The 20,323-nt window shown below is 41.6% G+C and overlaps 1 pseudogene; it reads right to left on the reverse strand.

The window, feature by feature from the left end:
* LOC132895968 (uncharacterized) overlaps window positions 1-19,574 on the reverse strand; it is a 45,242-nt pseudogene extending 25,668 nt beyond the window's left edge.
* Between the last annotated feature and the right edge of the window lie 749 nt (window positions 19,575-20,323).

The following is a 20,323-nucleotide window of genomic DNA, read 5'->3' on the forward strand; positions in this document are numbered from 1 at the left end:
AATCCAGAGGGGGGGCGTGGGGATCATCTCCCTTGCTGACGTAGTAAAGGGAAGAGCTTATCAACGTGCCGTTTTGACGCGCCATTCTCAAATGTTGGGCATAGTTTGGTTTACACATTATGAAATTTCTAGCCACTGGGGTGACTTAAGAAGGTCAGAGGAACTCATTTTAACGTTAAAAAACCTCAGAAAGTGAAAATTTCATGCCATGGGACCTTTAACATACAGTGGTGCTTGAAAGTTTGTGAACCCTTTAGAATTTTCTATATTTCTGCATAAATATGACCTAAAACATCATCAGATTTTCACACAAGTCCTAAAAGTAGATAAAGAGTTAAACAAATGAGACAAAAATATTATACTTGGTCATTTATTTATTTATTGAGGAAAATGATCCAATATTACATATCTGTGAGTGGCAAAAGTATGTGAACCTCTAGGATTAGCAGTTAATTTGCAGGTGAAATTAGAGTCAGGTGTTTTCAATTAATGGGATGACAATCAGGTGTGAGTGGGCACCCTGTTTTATTTAAAGAACAGGGATCTATCAAAGTCTGATCTTCACAACACATGTTTGTGGAAGTGTATCATGGCACGAACAAAGGAGATTTCTGAGGACCTCAGAAAAAGTGTTGTTGATGCTCATCAGGCTGGAAAAGGTTACAAAACCATCTCTAAAGAGTTTGGACTCCACCAATCCACAGTCAGACAGATTGTGTACAAATGGAGGAAATTCAAGACCATTGTTACCCTCCCCAGGAGTGGTCGACCAACAAAGATCACTCCAAGAGCAAGGCATGTAATAGTCGGTGAGGTCACAAAGGACCCCAGGGTAACTTCTAAGCAACTGAAGGCCTCTCTCACATTGGCTAATGTTAATGTTAATGAGTCCACCATCAGGAGAACACTGAACAACAATGGTGTGCATGGCAGGGTTGCAAGGAGAAAGCCACTGCTCTCCAAAAAGAACATTGCTGCTTGTCTGCAGTTTGCTAAAGATCACGTGGACAAGCTAGAAGGCTATTGGAAAAATGTTTTGTGAATGGATGAGACCAAAATAGAACTTCATGGTTTAAATGAGAAGCGTTATGTTTGGAGAAAGGAAAACACTGCATTCCAGCATAAGAACCTTATCCCATCTGTGAAACATGGTGGTGGTAGTATCATGGTTTGGACCTGTTTCGCTGCATCTGGGCCAGGACAGCTTGCCATCATTGATGGAACAATGAATTCTGAATTATAACAGTGAATTCTAAAGGAAAATGTCAGGACATCTGTCCATGAACTGAATCTCAAGAGAAGGTGGGTCATGCAGCAAGACAACAACCCTAAGCACACAAGTCGTTCTACCAAAGAATGGTTAAAGAAGAATAAAGTGAATGTTTTGGAATGGCCAAGTCAAAGTCCTGACCTTAATCCAATGGAAATGTTGTGGAAGGACCTGAAGCGAGCAGTTAATGCGAGGAAACCCACCAACATCCCAGAGTTGAAGCTGTTCTGTACGGAGGAACGGGCTAAAATTCCTCCAAGCCGGTGTGCAGGACTGATCAACAGTTACCGCAAACATTTATTTGCAGTTATTGCTGCACAAGGGGGTCACACCAGATACTGAAAGCAAAGGTTCACATACTTTTGCCACTCACAGATATGTAATATTGGATCATTTTCCTCAATAAATAAATGACCAAGTATAATATTTTTGTCTCATTTGTTTAACTGGGTTCTCTTTATCTACTTTTAGGACTTGTGTGAAAATCTGATGATGTTTTAGGTCATATTTATGCAGAAATATAGAAAATTCTAAAGGGTTCACAAACTTTCAAGCACCACTGTATTTCTCAGCAATGAATAAAATGCTTTCTATATCTTTGAGTAACATTTTTTGAATCCACACCAGAGTGAATCGGACCAAACAAACAAGCAAAACAATGAATTTGAACTCTGACTAATACATGAGAAAGCACTCAGAAATTCACAGCAGCAAGCAGGTGACCCTTTAACTCTGAAGCTATCAACTGATCAAACTCATTTTCCTAAAGTTCTGATTACATCAGTGCCATTACTCACTGTGCATCGAACCCTGAGCCCTGAAGCACATCAACCTCAGGAGAAGAGTCATGCAGAGGAATTATATTCCCCTATTCTCTGTTTTATCATGCTGACTCACTTACATGGAAAATCTACACCACAATGTTAGAGACTTCATCAGAGTAGTGCTTCAGTGCAGAAAATCCCCTTTGGGACTTCCATATCATGTGGATTCTAAACAGTACTAAGGTTTCACCTTGTCATTGGGTGATCATGTGATTATAGCTATGATGATGCTATAGCTATACATTAAATAGAGCATTGGCCCTGCTCTAATTACCAGTGGCTCTGAAGTCATGCATATTGATGAGAGCAATTGAAGCTGTCCTTCAACTGTTCAGAGCTGTTCTGTTATGGAGCTTGGAAGATAGCAAGCTGAATATATGAATATTAATTTCTTATACTTGTACCATATAACATTAAATCGAATTGTTTTTTTCTCATAGTGTATTTAATAAATGTACATTTTTTTCCAATGATTTGATCTTACTTGGGATAAGAGTCACCTTTAAAACATTTACTGTGTACTGTAAACATACATACGTTAACCACATATGTAGTTTTGAGATTAAAAAATACAAATGTCAAAATTTAAAATATCCAGAAATACAGATTTTATGTAAATTAGGCCAAAAGTGAAAGAGCCTGGATTCCCAGGGAAACACAGACACTTTCAGAGTGGTCAGACTTTAACTGGAAGCTGTGGCCTAATGGTTAGAGAAGCAGTTTTGGGGCCAAAAGGTTGCTGGTTTGAGCCCCTGGACCAGCAGGAATGGCTGAAGTGCCCTTGAGCAAGGTACTGAACCCCCAAATGCTCCTTAGGTGTGTTGTACATTGTTCTGGATAAGAGCATCTGCTAAATCCCAGTAATGTAATGGTCACTGGGTAAAGTTTGACAGTTGTATGCCATGCTCACATCCATGACGTGAAGTCAAGAGACATAGAATATCTTCCAAAATGGAAGATATGTACTGTAATGAGGTGAATGCATCTAAAATTTTTACGTTCTACTGAAATAGCTATATTCCTGTTAAGCAGCTAGCTTTGGCAGTTAGCTGCTAACGATTGCCAACTAGCTGGAATGTTAACTATACAGTTACCCATATCCAGAGAATATACTAAGGTGGGGTTTACATTAGACCGTATCAGCGGATCATCAGATTAACGTTTTTAAAACGATTAGTGTGCACACAGCAACACCAATACACGATTCGCGTGCACACAGCAACACCAATACACGGATACGCTCGGCTCCGCAGGCATCCTGCGCTCCAAATCACTCCGCCCTGAACAGCGAGTGCCCTCTGGAGGGTGCGCACTCCGGCCCTGCGCAGCTCACAGAGCGCGCGAGTGAAGTGCACAAGCCACAATTCGGGACTGAGCCGCTGTGTGTGTGATCCCAGCGCATATCACTTACTACTTGCAAGTGGAAGGATGGCAAGCCTAAAGACAATCATAACTACACAATGGGGAGTATTTGCATCAGTATTTGCAGTATTTTCATACTTTTATACTCTTTAATGAAAGGTGATACAAGGCAGAAGTCCGCGCCGTTTTTCAGCAGTCGCGTCACATGACCAACGCCAGTGAATCAGGAAGGTGGATGTCACAGTGACGTTGTCCAATGACGACGCCAGCTAGAGCTCAGCTCAGTGTATCTGCGTATTCTCAATGTTTACACAGCACCGGACCAGACACGATCTGGATTGAATACGTGGACCCTGGCGGATTCCCATTTCCCGGCATTTCCAGGCATTTTAATGTAAACGGACAGTGCATCCGCGAAGAAAACGAGACAGATACAGTCTAATGTAAACTTGGCCTAAGCATCAGAGCCATTTCTGATCATTTGCCACCTCTTAAGGGTACGCTGACACTTGCACGATTCCATGGCACGCATTGGCACGACTCAAGTCGTGCCAGTGCGCAAACTAGTCGTAAACTGGCGTGAAGTGTGCGTAAACCCATCGTGACTGCGTGCCATGTCGGGACGAGAATTTTGAAATGTTCAAAATTTTGGTCACGACAAAATTTCGCGACCGGGTCGTGAACTATGCGCAAACTGTTTGTGAGCTCGTCATGAACTCGTCGTGACGATGCGGGAGGATGCGTGCCAGTACGTGGAAGTGCGCGCCATGCCATGACTGTCACGAACTGCCACGAATAGTTCACGAACAGCTCACGTCGAGTTCACGAGTAGTTCACGACATGTTCATGAATTGGTGCGCGTCGCAGCGTGGCCGTGCCTTCCCACTGACACGGTCACGCATTGATGGCACGAGCAGTTCATGACTAGTTTACGCACTTCACGAACAGTTTGTGCATGGCACGAGCAGTTCACGACGAGTTCACGAGCAGTTCACGACTACTGAGCGACAGTGGCGCTCGCGTCGGTGCGGGGGTATATATAGGGCTTCCCGGACACTTCTCGCCATTCGCAATTTTTTTTCTTGCTTTTTTTCTTTAATGTCTTTTATTTTCTATTCCTTCATGACTTTTTTTGGGGGGGGGAGTTTCGTTTCTTTCTCATCTCATTATCTGTAGCCGCTTTATCCTTCTACAGGGTCGCAGGCAAGCTGGAGCCTATCCCAGCTGACTACGGGCAAAAGGCGGGGTACACCCTGGACAAGTTGCCAGGTCATCACAGGGCTAACACATAGACACAGACAACCATTCACACTCACATTCACACCTACGCTCAATTTAGAGTCACCAGTTAACCTAACCTGCATGTCTTTGGACTGTGGGGGAAACCGGAGCACCCGGAGGAAACCCATGCGGACACGGGGAGAACATGCAAACTCCACACAGAAAGGCCCTCGCCGGCCCCGGGGCTCGAACCCAGGACCTTCTTGCTGTGAGGCGACAGCGCTAACCACTACACCACCGTGCCGCCCAGTTTCGTTTCTTTTATTTCAAAAATGGAACAACTGTGGATGCAGCTCATGAAGCTACTACCATTCTTTCTTGCCAAGGGACAGCACCAGCAGGGGACATGTAGTAATGTGACAGGTAGTCTCGCTGATCCTTTGCATCCTTCTGGGTATGATGGCTGGTTAGAGGCAGCAGCCCCTGCAGGTGTCGGTCAGTCCTCCATCCACCAGGGATCAGATCATGTGTGTCCGGATCTTCGCGGTCCACTTCTGAAATTGCGTGTGGGTATCTGATGAGGATGAGGTTGTGCATGACACAGGCGTGCCCAAGTCGGCACGACACCGTCCGAATTGCGCAAACTCGTCGTGCCAATGCGGGAAGTGCGTAAACTATGCGCAAACTATGCGTGAACTCGTCGTGCCAGTTCGTGAATGTGGACGGGCACGCATTCGTGAACTCGTCGTGAACTATGCGTGAACTAGTCGTGAACAGTGCGGGAGCCTCCCAGTTCGTGCCCCAAAATGGCACGACTTGCCACGACAAAATCATGGCCAAAAGTCGTGCAAGTGTCAGCCTAGGGTAAGCAACACCTTACTCAGAGGCCCACCCTCACCCCAGTAATATTATTTAATTTGCAAGAACAAACAGAATTAATATTTCATTGTCTTGGATCAATCACCAGGCTACTGTTGTCATAACTGGTAATAATGAGCTAGAAATATGACGTGTGTTAGCCTAAAATTTCTTACTCTAGATACAAGGATACTTGCCAACTCTACCGATTCACATGGTAGTCTACCACTTTTAGGTCTAAAAACTACCGCATTACAAAATAAAGCAGTAAACGCTGTTGAATTCACTCTTCTGACCTCACTTCAGCTGTTTTCAGCACAGGGGATACAAGTAGGCTATATAGCGTCAAATAGTCATATTAAGTGAAGCTGAAAGCCGATGGAACGGCACGATAATGATGTTGAATCTAAATCGTATCACTCTATCCTATTGCGCCATTCCATTGGTTCTCGTTATGGTTCTAGCCAATCAGCAATGAGGTTACATTATAATAAATCATACCAGTGTTTGTAAAAACCAGACATGCTCTGGTGATCGCGAACAATGAAAACTGTGAAGGAAAAAAAAGAATTGCTATGACAACAAGTTCAAGGTGACTTGGTCGTCGAATCATCCAGCATCAAAGCATCGAGGCAAGATGAGAAGCAATATTTTGTGAACTACATCAGTCAGACTTCTCAATCAATTTTCTTCAAATATGGCACTCAGAATGCAGGAGAATGCACCATTTTACACTGTTTTTTCGCCCAAACTTTAGAAGGGCACAACTGCACCAGGCAACCATGGCCTGAAGGTTAGACCCAGATAGCACACCTATGTTGGTCCACTCCATCAGAGGCATGACCAGCAGGCCTTCGTCGGGCCGACGTCGGCAAGCTGATAAAGGGGGAAAAAAAAGGATGCAGATATTCACTTTAACTGTTCTCATATTTTTTTTATTCTAAAGATTATTCAATTATAAAAAAGAAAAGAAAGAAAGCACAACTTTATTCATCAGACACTTGTGAAATTTCCTCTCTGCATTTAACCCATCTGAAGCAGTGAACACACACATGAGCAATGAGCACACACACATAGCAGTGGGCAGCCATGCTAACAGCGCCCGGGGAGCAGTTGGGAGTTAGGTGCCTCGCTCAAGGGCACCTCAGCCCAAGGCTGTCCCATATTAACCTAACCATGTCTTTAAACTGTGGGGGAAACCAGAGCACCCCCATGCAAACACGGGGAGAACATGCAAACTCCACACAGAAGGGCCCTCACCAGCCACTGGGTTCGAACCCAGAACCTTCTTGCTGTGAGGCAACCATGCTAACCACTACACCACCATGCTGCCCAACAGCAGGGTAGTATTGCAACTTTTTTATTTTCAGAATCTGCAGAATGTTTTCAGAATCCAGTGGCCTGCTAGCGATAGTGAGCGGCAAACACATCTGGTGGTCCGTTATCAGACCACCAGTGGCTCGTGGGTGACAGGACATGCAAGAGTAACGAGATCTCATTTTTTCCCCTTTATCGGCTTGTCGATGTCGGCCCGACGAAGTCCCGCTGGTCATACCTCTGATGTACTGTCAGTGCAGCCAACGGTGGGCCAACGTTGGGCTGATGTAGGTGTACTATCTGGGGAGAAGCAGCCTTGAGCCCAAAGGGTCACTGGTTCAATTCCTGGAACCGGCAGGAAAAGTGTGAGGGGAGTTGAGTGAATGAACAGTACTTTCTCCTCCCTCTGTATCATGGCTGAAGTGCCCTTGAATGACGCACCTAACCCCCAACTGCTTCCCAGGTAGCTATGTTCCTCTAGCTGCCCACTGCTCTGGTGTGTGTGTGTGTGTGTGTGTGTGTGTGTGTGTGTGTTCACTACTTCAGATGGGTTAAATGCAGAGGAGAAATTTCACTGTGCTTGAGTATATGTGACAAATAATGTACAAGTTACCTAGGTAGTTATTCACTAACATCCCATGTCAAATACATCAACAAGCTGAAGCAAGAAAGTGGACAAATTGGCTAAATCTAATTCATCAGCATTCATTTCTTACCAGTGTTTTGGGTCCGTTTCTCATCTTCTGCTTTTTTTTCTGAATGTGTTTTTTTCACCCCAGATTAATATGAACACTTAATAATCACCACTTCTTCTTTATCTTCTGAGGCTGGTTGTGTTAGCTTCTTAACTTCGTTGCATAAATTGCAGTTTCTATTCTTTTTTGCACCACAAGGGGCTACCCTGTGATACAAACCTTTTCTGAAAATGATAGTAAAATGTTTTTTCCCCCTTTTTTTTGTATATCTATTTTAAAAGGTCTGTGGGCCCTAAATGATTGTGTATACACTTTTAGCAAGAAACGGCCCTGCTTAGCATTGAGTGTTTAGCATCCCTGTAGAAAAATAGCTATTTGAGTGGAACATAAACACTGTTTTAAAATGTCATCTCATCTCATTATCTGTAGCCGCTTTATCCTGTTCTACAGGGTCACAGGCGAGCTGGAGCCTATCCCAGCTGACTACGGGTGAAAGGCGGGGTTCACCCTGGACAAGTCGCCAGGTCATCACAGGGCTGACACATAGACACAGACAACCATTCACACTCACATTCACACCTACGCTCAATTTAGAGTCACCAGTTAACCTAACCTGCATGTCTTTGGACTGTGGGGGAAACCGGAGCACCCGGAGGAAACCCACGCGGACACGGGGAGAACATGCAAACTCCGCACAGAAAGGCCCTCGCCGGCCACGGGGCTCGAACCCGGACCTTCTTGCTGTGAGGCGACAGCACTAACCACTACACCACCGTGCCGCCCTGTTTTAAAATGTCTTCATCTAAAATGTCTGGATTTTCCCAGGACTCCTGGATGCTTGACCTTTAGCCTAATTTACATATTTGTATCTTTGATATTTGTATTTAAGGTTCTGAACAATTAAGGTTCTGCTTTTAAAGGGAAATCTTACCTGAAGGAAGTTCAAAAGAAAGAAAAAAACATTGGTGAAAAGTATTTTTTTTATGTTTCAAATACATTACAGGGAAAAATAATTTAACGTGATGTGTGTAATTAAAATATAAGAACTTCATATTCATATTCTAAGGTTCATGTCCTGTGTTGTTGCATGAGAAGCAATTGGAGAAGATACAACTGACTTCATGTGTCTTACAGAAAGAATCTGTTGACTGTCATTTCCTTGATGGAGACCACAGAGCTCTTCTGTAAGTTGCTCTGGATAAGGACATCTGCCAAGTTTTGTAAACGTACATGTTATACTCCCAGGTTTGGTAGCTGCCGTGCGAAAGGGAAGAACTAGCTAGTAGATAGGAATTAGCAATAAATAAACAGTTAGAAATTTGGGCAAAATGAGAAACCGGAGCCCTAATGAGAACCAGTGGTGGCCTCACATCTGCACCAAATCCACATCTCTATAACCAAGTGGAACTAAGTCGTGACAGTGCTGAAAGAACTTTTATCTTGCTTGAGAGATGGAACAAAAATGTAGCAGAAAAATAAAGCATTCCAAGAATTACGACCCCCCAGTTCCTCATCTGTATTGTTTCTTCAGATTAAAGATGTAGAAGATTGCAAGGTTCTTTATTGTCAACCAAGTGTCACTCGGCTGCAGAATCACAGGAGAAGCAAAAGTTTGTGAACCCTTTGAAGTTATCTGCAAGCCTGCATCGATGACTCCTAATAGGATTCGATCGTTATCTAATCCACTTCCTCTTCATCGCCATCTCCTTACAGCAGGTTAAGTATGCAGGTCAAAAAAACATGCCTGATGAAGCCTGAGTGATCTGACTCCAATATTAGATTAGATTTTAGAGACTCATAGACATTTTTTCATCTGTGACCTTGGATGTTTGAAACCATCAGTTTGATATGAAAGAGAAAATTGTGTGTATGGTTTATTAAATAAGCCTCTTTCATTAATAAATGAGATGGCTGAAGTTCAGAAATCTGGATTATTTCAAAGAGTTCATCAAGATTTGTTTGCAGCTATAAATATAATCCAGTGGGAAGCTATTGAGTAAAGTGTCCTGTAACTCAAAGTGGATGGTCCATTGAGGGTTCTCTGAAGGACCTGTGTGCCATATCTGATGATTTGATCACTAATACAGCTAATCCCTCTCTCATGTCAGACCCTCATCATCCCTTTATCATGCTCACAGTGATGAGTGAATGAGAATTCCTTGCTTGAGGCCTGAGTGTTGTCTGATAGATGATGTGTATGAACAATGTGTGAGATGAATGTATTGGAGGTCTGGGATGAGGGGTTTTCCTCCCAGTGTCACATCACATACAGTACTGTGCAGTGGTGAACCGTTACTATTAGAGCTGGGACTTGAGCTCAGCCAAACCTTAGCCAGACACCAAAAAAGCAACAGGGTAAAGGATTTTGTAAGGGATTAGCGGCAGGCTGCCAGGTCGCTCCGTTGTGTGGAGCTGTCGATGTTGATTTTAAAAGTAACTCAGTAAATTACACAGGGAAATGAATATTTAAGTCTGAGTGAAAAATACTGTAGTGAGCATGCAGCATGGAAGAAGAGTCTGGAGACAGAAATCTTAGTTTCTCGGTCGTTAGCCTGTAGCTCTCAAATCAAATCAAGTTTATTTGTACAGCGCTTTTAACAATAAACATTGTCGCAAAGCAGCTTTACAGAATTTGAACGACTTAAAACATGAGCTAATTTTATCCCTAATCTATCCCCAATGAGCCCACTACATCGAGACTGTGTCTGTTCCCCGAGCTCAACAAAAAGGTAGAAATATTCAGAGAGTTTGTTCCAGTAACCTAATCAATATAAAATTAGATCATACTGACTGTACAGCTGCTGCCAGCACCTTTGATCTAAAGGTGGGGCTATTAAATATTAGATCTCTTACATCTAAAGCGCTAATGGTTAATGAACTCATTACTGATCAGGAGTTTAATGTACTGTGTTTAACAGAAACATGGATTAAGCCAAATGAATATATAGCATTAAATGAAGCGAGTCCTCCTGGATACAGTTATATACACCAGCCTCGTCTAACTGGCAGAGGAGGAGGCGTCGCGGTTATTTATAACGATTATCTAGGTGTAACACACAAACCTGGTTATAAATTTAATACATTTGAAGTTCTTCATACTCATATAATGTATGTAGCCTCGAAAAATAAGTCTACCCAGTTAATTCCATTGCTTATTATTTACAGGCCCCCGGGGCCATATTCTGAGTTTCTTTCTGAATTTGCAGATTTTATCTCAGATTTGGTTATTTCCTTAGACAAAGCTTTAGTTGTCGGAGATTTTAATATTCACTTCGATAACCCAGAAGACCCTTTAAAAACAGTGTTTGTGTCCATCTTAGATTCAGTCGGGATTAAGCAGAATGTCATAGGACCGACCCATAATGGTGGTCACACCCTTGATCTAATACTAACATTCAGATTAAACGTAGACAATATAGTCATACTTCCACAGTCTGAAGTTATCTCAGATCATTGTCTCATCTCATTCAAACTATGTCTGAGTAATAATATATGCACGTCACCACGCTACTGTATTAAACGTACTTTCACGTCAACTACTGCACAGAGCTTTATAAATGATCTCCCAGAGCTGTCAACTTTGATTGGGTCACTGTCAGCCCCTGCAGAACTTGATCAGGCAACTGAATGCTTAGAGTCAACATTCCGCCATACTTTAGATAATGTAGCTCCTCTAAAAAGGAAAATGGTCAGAGACAAAAAATTAGCACCCTGGTATAATGATGACACTCGCACATTAAAACAGACCACTCGAAAATTGGAACGTAAATGGCGTCAAACAAAATTGGTAGTGTTCAAATTAGCTTGGAAGGAGAGCTTCCTGAAGTATAGAAAAGCTCTTAGTGCTGCGAGATCAACATATTTCTCCTCCCTAATAGAAGATAACAAAAATAATCCTAGATTCCTATTTAATACTGTAGCAAAATTAACCAGGAATAAGTCCACTATCAACACATGCACACCTGCAGTATGTAGTAGCAACGACTTCATGAATTTTTTTAATGACAAAATTGAGAATATCCGACAAAAAATTCAAACTACTAATTTAAGGTTAGACAATGAAAGTGACCTTGTAGTTAACAATATAACTGTATCAGATCATCAGTTAGAATGTTTTACTCCCCTAAAAGAAACTGAATTACTTTCATTAATCTCTACATCAAAAGCCTCAACTTGCGTACTAGATCCCTTACCGACACATCTATTCAAACATATAATGCCTGGAGTAATTGAACCGCTTCTAAAAATAATAAATTCTTCTCTTATGATTGGCTATGTACCCAAATCCTTTAAACTAGCAGTTATCAAACCCCTGATTAAAAAACCTGACCTTGATCCCTGTCAGCTGTCCAATTATCGGCCAATATCAAACCTCCCCTTTATCTCCAAGATCCTTGAAAAAGCTGTGGCACAGCAGTTATGCTCATATTTACATAGGAATAACATCCATGAAATGTATCAGTCAGGATTTAGACCTCATCATAGCACAGAGACAGCACTGGTTAAAGTAGTAAACGACCTACTGTTGGCATCTGATCAGAGCTGTGTCTCACTACTTGTGTTGCTTGACCTTAGTGCAGCATTTGATACCATTGATCATTCCATTCTTCTGGACAGACTAGAAAATGTTGTGGGAGTTAAGGGAATGGCCCTCTCCTGGCTCAGGTCTTATCTGACTGATCGTTATCAGTATGTTGATATAAATGGTGATATTTCTAGACGTACCGAGGTAAAGTTTGGTGTTCCACAAGGTTCTGTCTTGGGTCCACTGCTTTTTTCTCTATATATGTTACCTCTGGGCGATATTATTCGTAAACATTGTATTAGTTTCCACTGTTATGCTGATGACACACAGTTGTATGTCTCTGCAAAACCTGATGAGAGACACCAGCTTAATAGAATTGAGGAATGTGTTAAGGACATTAGACACTGGATGCTTATAAATTTCCTTCTGCTTAACTTAGCTCTCGATAGCACTGGCTTGACTGCTTTATTAGTATTCACTAACACTATTGATGAACGCTACACCGGCTGGAAGGTGACTTCACTGCTGTGCTGATGGCGCCGACTTGCGGTTAAGCTCACATTGGCCTTCAAGAAGGCTGAGGGCGATAAATTTTTGGTCCCTCCCACTATAAATCAAAATCTGATTGGTTAATTCATCTGTCACTTCCTCCATAAACATACACTGCCATGGCCTTCTGTCCCAGCAATGAAGTCCTAACCAATGAGTGAGCAGCTCTAAACTCTTCTCAGCCTAGAGACAACAAACAAACAATCTCATTGGAGAACTCGATTTTAATGTTTTCAGGACAGTAACCCTTTCATTTCTGAAGCATATTTGATAGAAAATGAGGCCAAATTATAATTAGAAGAGAATAATTATGATGAAATTATGAAAGAAATTAAATATAACATTTGAAATGCTGATATGTTTGGGCTTCTCTGAAGGACTAGAAGGCCCTGACGCGTCCCCGCTGGTACTGTGCACCCAAACAGCCACGCAGTAATGATTTACGCAGGTCTATACGCAGGTCTGAAGTTCATAATAACATTACAAATAAAATATCTATAGATTTTCATACTGTTCTGTGCTTAGAATGCCACACTGAAAAACAACAACAATATGTAAGGAATAAAACATAACAGGAGGAAGTTACTGTTACCATCCCAAAGCTGATTATTTTCCAGTACCAACATGCTGTCAGATAGTGATGAAAATTGTGACGAACCCTGCCCTTTACTGCCAACCTACCTTGTTTACCTCCTTTTGGACAGAGGATCTTATGCCTTGGTGTGTTCTCTCTCTCTCTCTCTCTCTCTCTGGGAGTATTTTTCCTTAGGTCTATTCCAGATTTAGTCCCTCCCTTTCAGTCTGGAAATTGGCTTCACCTGTTTGGCTGGCTATAAAAACCTGCATGTCTCAAAGATGGGGGATCTCCCCTTGCTTGCTCCTCTCTGATGGTGCTTTTTGTTTAGAAGGCTGTTGCTTTCTGGATATTTGTTTTGTTATGCTGTTTCTTTGGTTAAATTTGAGTTGTTTAATAAATTACTTTATTTAATGCTACAAAATGGTGTGTCTCCTGTCTTTGTCATGGCTTTACGAGCCAGGTTGTGATAAAATGGAAGCAAGTTTTTTATTTTTTAATTTAATTTTTTTAAAATTAAGGTTGCAGGCTTGTTAAGCAAAACTAACAAAGTCAAAGCAAGATTCAGAAAACAGAGACCAAAACAAGAACTTGGAAAATACAGCATAGATCATCAAAACACACAACAGAGGCTTAGCAATGAAACAAAGAAATGACAGGATAGGACTTAAATAAATTGGGACACCAGGGCTGTGCTAAGACTGGGATATTGGGTTGAAGCACTGGAATTTTTTTTCTATAGTTCCGTAGGTTACACTCCCTTTTGAATGGGGGAAAAATATATAGTTAACAAAAACTAAAATAATTTACCCCTTGTAAAATTTAAAAGTATAGAAAATGCTTAGGCGGCACGGTGGTGTAGTGGTTAGCGCTGTCGCCTCACAGCAAGAAGGTCCGGGTTCGAGCCCCGTGGCCGGCGAGGGCCTTTCTGTGCGGAGTTTGCATGTTCTCCCCGTGTCCGCGTGGGTTTCCTCCGGGTGCTCCGGTTTCCCCCACAGTCCAAAGACATGCAGGTTAGGTTAACTGGTGACTCTAAATTGAGCGTAGGTGTGAATGTGAGTGTGAATGGTTGTCTGTGTCTATGTGTCAGCCCTGTGATGACCTGGCGACTTGTCCAGGGTGTACCCCGCCTTTCGCCCGTAGTCAGCTGGGATAGGCTCCAGCTTGCCTGCGACCCTGTAGAACAGGATAAAATGGCTACAGATAATGAGATGAATGAATGAGGTGCAGAAAACATTGAGTGAGTGAGTGACAGTTCTGTGGGTGGAAACAAACGCCTTGTTGATAAGAGAAGGTCAGAGGGAAATGGGCAGATTGGTTTGAGCTTTTTTTGCCAGGAAGGATATAGTAACTCATTACAACCGTGGTGAGCAGAAAAGCATCTCAGCATGCAACAGCAGAAGAACACGTTGGGTTCCACTCCTGCAGCTAAGAACAGGGATCTTAGAATCAAGAACAAGTTCCTATTAAAGTGGCCGATGAGTGTATATAAATAATTAAACAATACAAAATAATTGATGAGGTTTTTTTAAGTTTGGTGAAAATAGGTATTTGATGATCTACTGTGAAGTTCATCATATCCCCAGAATAATAACTGAAACTAGGCTGCACCGGCACAAGGACAAAGGAAAATATTTTACTGATGTGTAATTAGCAGTGAAAAATGAAACAGAAGCTCAGGAAATGGAATAAACACTAAATGTAAGGAGTAGATTAATAATGCATTTGGACACAAATGAAAAATGCATGTCTGTTCAGCAGAAAACGGTTTCCTCTAACCCACAGAGTGGTCTGTACATTGCAGATGAGTACACAGCATGAATTACCAAGGAAATTTTTCCACATTTGAGCAGGTCTGATCTGAGGAGGAGTATAATCTCTGTATTTCTGATAGATCAGCTTTCAGCTATAATGTTCATGTCAGACTATAAAATCTCATCAAAAGAAGCATGTAGCGTTTTCATGATACACCACGCTACATTATGAGCTTAAATATGATTCTTTTCCCTTTTTTTCAAGGAGAATTTGCAGCTTGTGGTCAATGCAAAACAGCTAAACTATTACAAAGGTTATAAGGCTCATTAGTCAAATTTAAGCATTTCCAGTAATGAAGCTTTACTTTTGAATACTGTGTTATAGTGAGTGACATTTTGATAATTAACAATTATTCCACGAAATCGAGTCGTACATGAGCCATGTACGATGAGTGGAATAACTGTTTTATTCTATCCACATTCACTGGATTTTGAGAAACAGAGCATTTTTATTTTTTGCAAAATTTGATAAATAAAAACTTTATACAAAACGTCTGACAAAATCATTTCCGCTTAGAATGTAAACAAACCGGCGAAATGACAGGAGCAATTTGTGAAAAATGCAATAATAATTCTTGAAAAACCATCTCACCATCAAATACTTTCATGCTATATTTTGTTGCTTTTTTAAATATTTTTTGTGGTTTTGTTTTCGAGTCGAGTTTTTATTTCGTCCTCGGTTGGTTCAGCAACACGCTTCACCATTTGTTTTTCTCTACTCACGGTATATGAGCTGATAGCCTGGTAGTAGAGTAGCCAATCAGAGCACGCGATTGCTCATATCCAGTGAATGTGGATAGAATAATATTTCTTTTTTTGTTATATGACTTGGAGTAGTGAATATCAGTTTAAATAAATGATGGGATTTTGAGTTCTTTTCAGTGAATCAGATCATTTGATTCAGTTCACTAATAGGAGTCAACTCCAGAGGTGATTTGAGAAAACATTTTTTCCTCTTTATTGCCATTATATTATGCAGATTCATTCATAAAGGCTAAATACAATGAGTCAGCTATAGAATAATTGTCTGAAAGTGTTAGCATTATATTGTGCATGCTTGGAGTAGTGCTAGTTCAAGCTACGCAATTAGACCAACCACCATTAGATCATGTAGGCTACAGCAGGACACCTTTGGTAAAGTGTTGGCTTCTATAATATGCATATACACTCTACAGCCAAAAGTTTATGGACACTTGACCTTTACACCAATATGTATCATTCTACAAACCATTACCACCAAAGTGGAAACATACTAGAATGTCTGCAATGTCTTTGTATGCTATAGCATTAAGATTTCCCTTCATGCAGCTAAGTTGGTAATCATAAGCGATTAAAAAAAAAACTTTGTACTGCATAAAAAGCAGTAAAGTATTTAAAAAAAATATCACTTATGCTTACTAATGCTCTTGTGGCTGAATGGACACAAATCCCCACAGCCACGCAACAAAATCTAGTGGAAAGCCTTCCCAGAAGAGTGGAGCTTATTATAACAGCAAAAGGGGACTAAGGGCCCGGTCCCACAACACCGATAACTATAACTATACTTATAACTATCCCTCTGCCTGAATTTAGTTCCAGACTGGAGCAGTCACACCACAACTACTATAATCCCCACTATAATATCACTTGGTCCTGCCACTCAGGGAAATAAACGCATGCAACTTAGGAATAGTCATGGGAGTTTTTTCCAAGTAGTAGCACATTATTCCGGTTCATACTGTACAGCTTGGACTTCAAAACAACCCATGCACACACTCTGGTGGTTGATATAATATGGATAGGTCACAGATTACGGAAATATAATAAAGGATACAAAATACAGAGTGGTTACCAATTTTAATACGGATGCATCATGGATGCTAATAATTTATGGATTGGTCACTTACGTTTCAGTGTATTACAGATTGGTTACTGATTTCATACGGATGATGCATCATGGACAAAACATTAAGAAGTCTAAAACAATTAAATGTTTGGACTGCTGAAGTTCATAATTAAAATATCTTACCTGCATTTATATGTTTATTAATTCACTGTTGATATTTCACAGAAAATATCACATAACCGTGAATAAAAGATCCATGCTTTGTATTATATTTGTTTATTTTCTGTGAATCCATATTCTGGGACTTCATGCTGCAACAAGGATATACAAAGATACCCGGGGGAAAAATAGCACGTGCTCAGACAACATCACATGTAAACAATGACCTGATTGGTCAGATGTTTTATCGGATCAGGTCCAAACCTGGAAAAATCATTCCAGAAGCAAGCTCACCGATAAGGATAAACCCAGGCCTGGGCTATAGGTATCGTTATCAATCTGGTGTGAGCACCGACCGCATAAAATGCAGGGGACCCATTTATTTATAGTTATCATTGTTGCTACTGTGGGACTGGGCCTTAACTCTGGAATGGGATGTTCAACAAGCACATATGGGTGTGACGGTCAGGTGTGTCCGTACTTTCAGCAATATAGTGTACTTTAGCTATCAAGACAATTTGAGCAAAATAATGAATTCTACCAAGAATAACAAATAACACCTGAAATGTTTCATCACTTGGCATCTTCAGACCCTAAACAACTTTTAAGTGTTGTGAGAAGGAATGGCAACATTATAAAGTGGTAAATGCCATGACACAAGCTTATAAAATCGAGGCTTATGTGAAATGACCTTGGGTGACTTAGTGTAACAGGTCACTTCAGGCTTGACAAGTTCCATGAACAAAACTCAGGCGTGTTTCATTTCTGCTAATTCAAGACAGGTTTTGAAAGGCGAGATTCATGTGCATCCACATGATATATAAGGCAGCCCTGATAATCAATTCCAGATATGGAAGAATGAATTGAAAGAACGTGCCACATTTTAATGCAGTCTGAGCAGGAATTATTAATTAAAATCTATGAAGACTACAAAGATATTATAACTAAAAAAGGGAACACTATAGCCATCAACAAGGCTTGTAAGGCTGCTTGGCAGAAAATAGCTGACAGGCTAAATGAGTAAGAAAATAAAAAAAAGTTATTTATTTAACAACTAAATATTTATTATAACAGTTTTAAGTATTTAAAAGGTATAGTGACAATAATAAACATTTTCATTGTCAAAATCGTAAGATGCTTTTAAGGCTACTTTTTATCTCATTTGTAAAACAGTTAAGGACAGTATGCAAATTATTTTGGTCCACAGGAGACAAAAAAGATAAATATATTATTGTAGTTATCATATTAATATTATAATGATTGGTTTAGGAGCAATATGAGTGGGCTTAAAAGGTCGTGGCATCAAGTGAAGGTTAAATAGAAAACCCCCAGAATGACATGCAGTGAGACATCACTGGCTTGTCCAATCGTATTCATCAAGCTACACTTAGCTTCACACACAGCTGGACACAGAGCAGGTTTGTTCAAAGGCATATTGTCAGGGCACAGGCACTTACTGATGTAATTGCAGAGGAGAGCGGGGAACAAACAGTAACGAAGCCAAATCATGAAACAAGAATCGTGGTCATGGACTAGGCGAGGGTCAGTCGATTGGTGAACAGGACAAAGTAGACTAGGCAGGAAGAATAGACAAGGAAAAGTAGTGAGAGTCAGAATAACGGTAAACAGTCAGGAAGATAAGGCTCGGTATGAACTGGAGAACTCGGGACGATACTTCGCAATGAGTGCTTGAGTGTGAGGTGTTTAAGTAGTGTTGTGCTGATTACAGATGCACTTCAGCTGTGTTCAATACTCTGGTGACTTGGGGTACTGTGGTTCAGGGGCATTGTAGTCTTGAGTGGCCATGTTTGTAGTTTGTTCAGTGCTGCCGTTCTCAACACTCATACTGACAGAGCACCCCCCCCCCCCCCATTCTTCCTGGGGCGTCCTCTTCCCCTAGGTGCTGGCTTGTCTGGGTGTTGAGCATGGAACTCCTGCTTTAACAGAACCAGTCCTCTACAGCTTGAACTTGGACTGGAGAGTCATCCCAGGGGAACAGCGGAGGTTAGCAGCTGAGTATGCACTGAAAGGGTGGTAGCTGAGTTGCTGAGTGCTTAAACGAGCTGTGTACACTCAGCCCATGGAATAAAGCAGGACCAGTCCCCCGGTTTCTCATGCAAAAGACCTGTAAAAAGCATCCGATTTCCTGATTGGTTTATTCCATCTAGCCATTAGATTGGGGATGGTAGCCTGACATGAGACTTACAGAAACACCAAGTCATTCCATGAAGCAAGTCTATAAGGGAGAGATAAACTGGGTACCTCTGTTGCTGACTATGTCCTCAGGGATACCATAGTGTCTGAAAACCTGTTGGAACAAAAGTTCCACTGTCTGGAGTGCTGTGGGAATGCCTGGCAGAGGGAAGAGTTTCAGTGACTTGGAGAACCTGTCTACTAACACTATGATGGTGGTGTTGCCTTGTGATGGTGGTAGGTCAGTGATGTAGTCAATAGCTAAGTGTGACCAAGGTCTCTGAGGTACTGGGAGCGGGCAAAGTTTACCCGCTGAAGGATTTTGTGGAACCTTTGCTTGTGCACACTTGGAACATGATGTGATGAACTGGTTGATCTCCGTGAGCATGTTTTCCCACCAGTACTTGTTCTTAAGCATTTGATGAGTTTGATGGCTTCCAGGGTGTCCTGTAGTGGGAGATGTATGTGCCCAAGTGATGAGTCACCCACAGAGATGCTTGGGTACATAAAGAAGACCTGATGAAAGACTGACTGGAAGAGTCTTGGGTTGCGTTCTCCTGATCTAAGTCCCATGTAATGGACTGCAGAAAGCACTTGGAGGGGAGAATTGGGTTGGTGGTGGGATCCTGATAGTCTGAAGCAAAGGTGCAGGACAGGGCATCTGCCTTTGAGTTCTTGGAGCCTGGACAAAATGAGATGGTGAAGTTGAACCGTGTGAAAAAGAGTGCCCATCTGGCCTGGTGCGGATTAAGTCTTTTAGTCTTCTTAAGATACTCCAGATTCTTGTGGTCAGTGAGGATTATGAAGGGGTGAGTGGCCCCCTCTAGCCAGTGTCTCCACTCCTCAAGAGCAAGCCTGATGGCTAGTAGTTCACGGTGCCCAACGTCATAGTTTCTCTCTGCAGCAATGAGTTTCTTAGAAAAGAACACCACAGGATGAAGCTTTTGTCTCTCGCCACTATGTTGGGATAAGACTCCTCCCACTCCTGTGTCACATGCGTCAACCTCCACTGTGATGGGCTTGGTTGGGTCAGGATATTGTAGAACCGGAGCCAATGTGAATTTGTTCTGAGGATGATCGAAGGCCTCTTCTGCAGATGGGTTCCATTGAAGCTTCTTAGGTCCCTTCTTGAGCAGG

Source organism: Neoarius graeffei, chromosome 13 (assembly GCF_027579695.1).
Source record: "Neoarius graeffei isolate fNeoGra1 chromosome 13, fNeoGra1.pri, whole genome shotgun sequence".
NCBI lineage: Eukaryota > Metazoa > Chordata > Actinopteri > Siluriformes > Ariidae > Neoarius > Neoarius graeffei.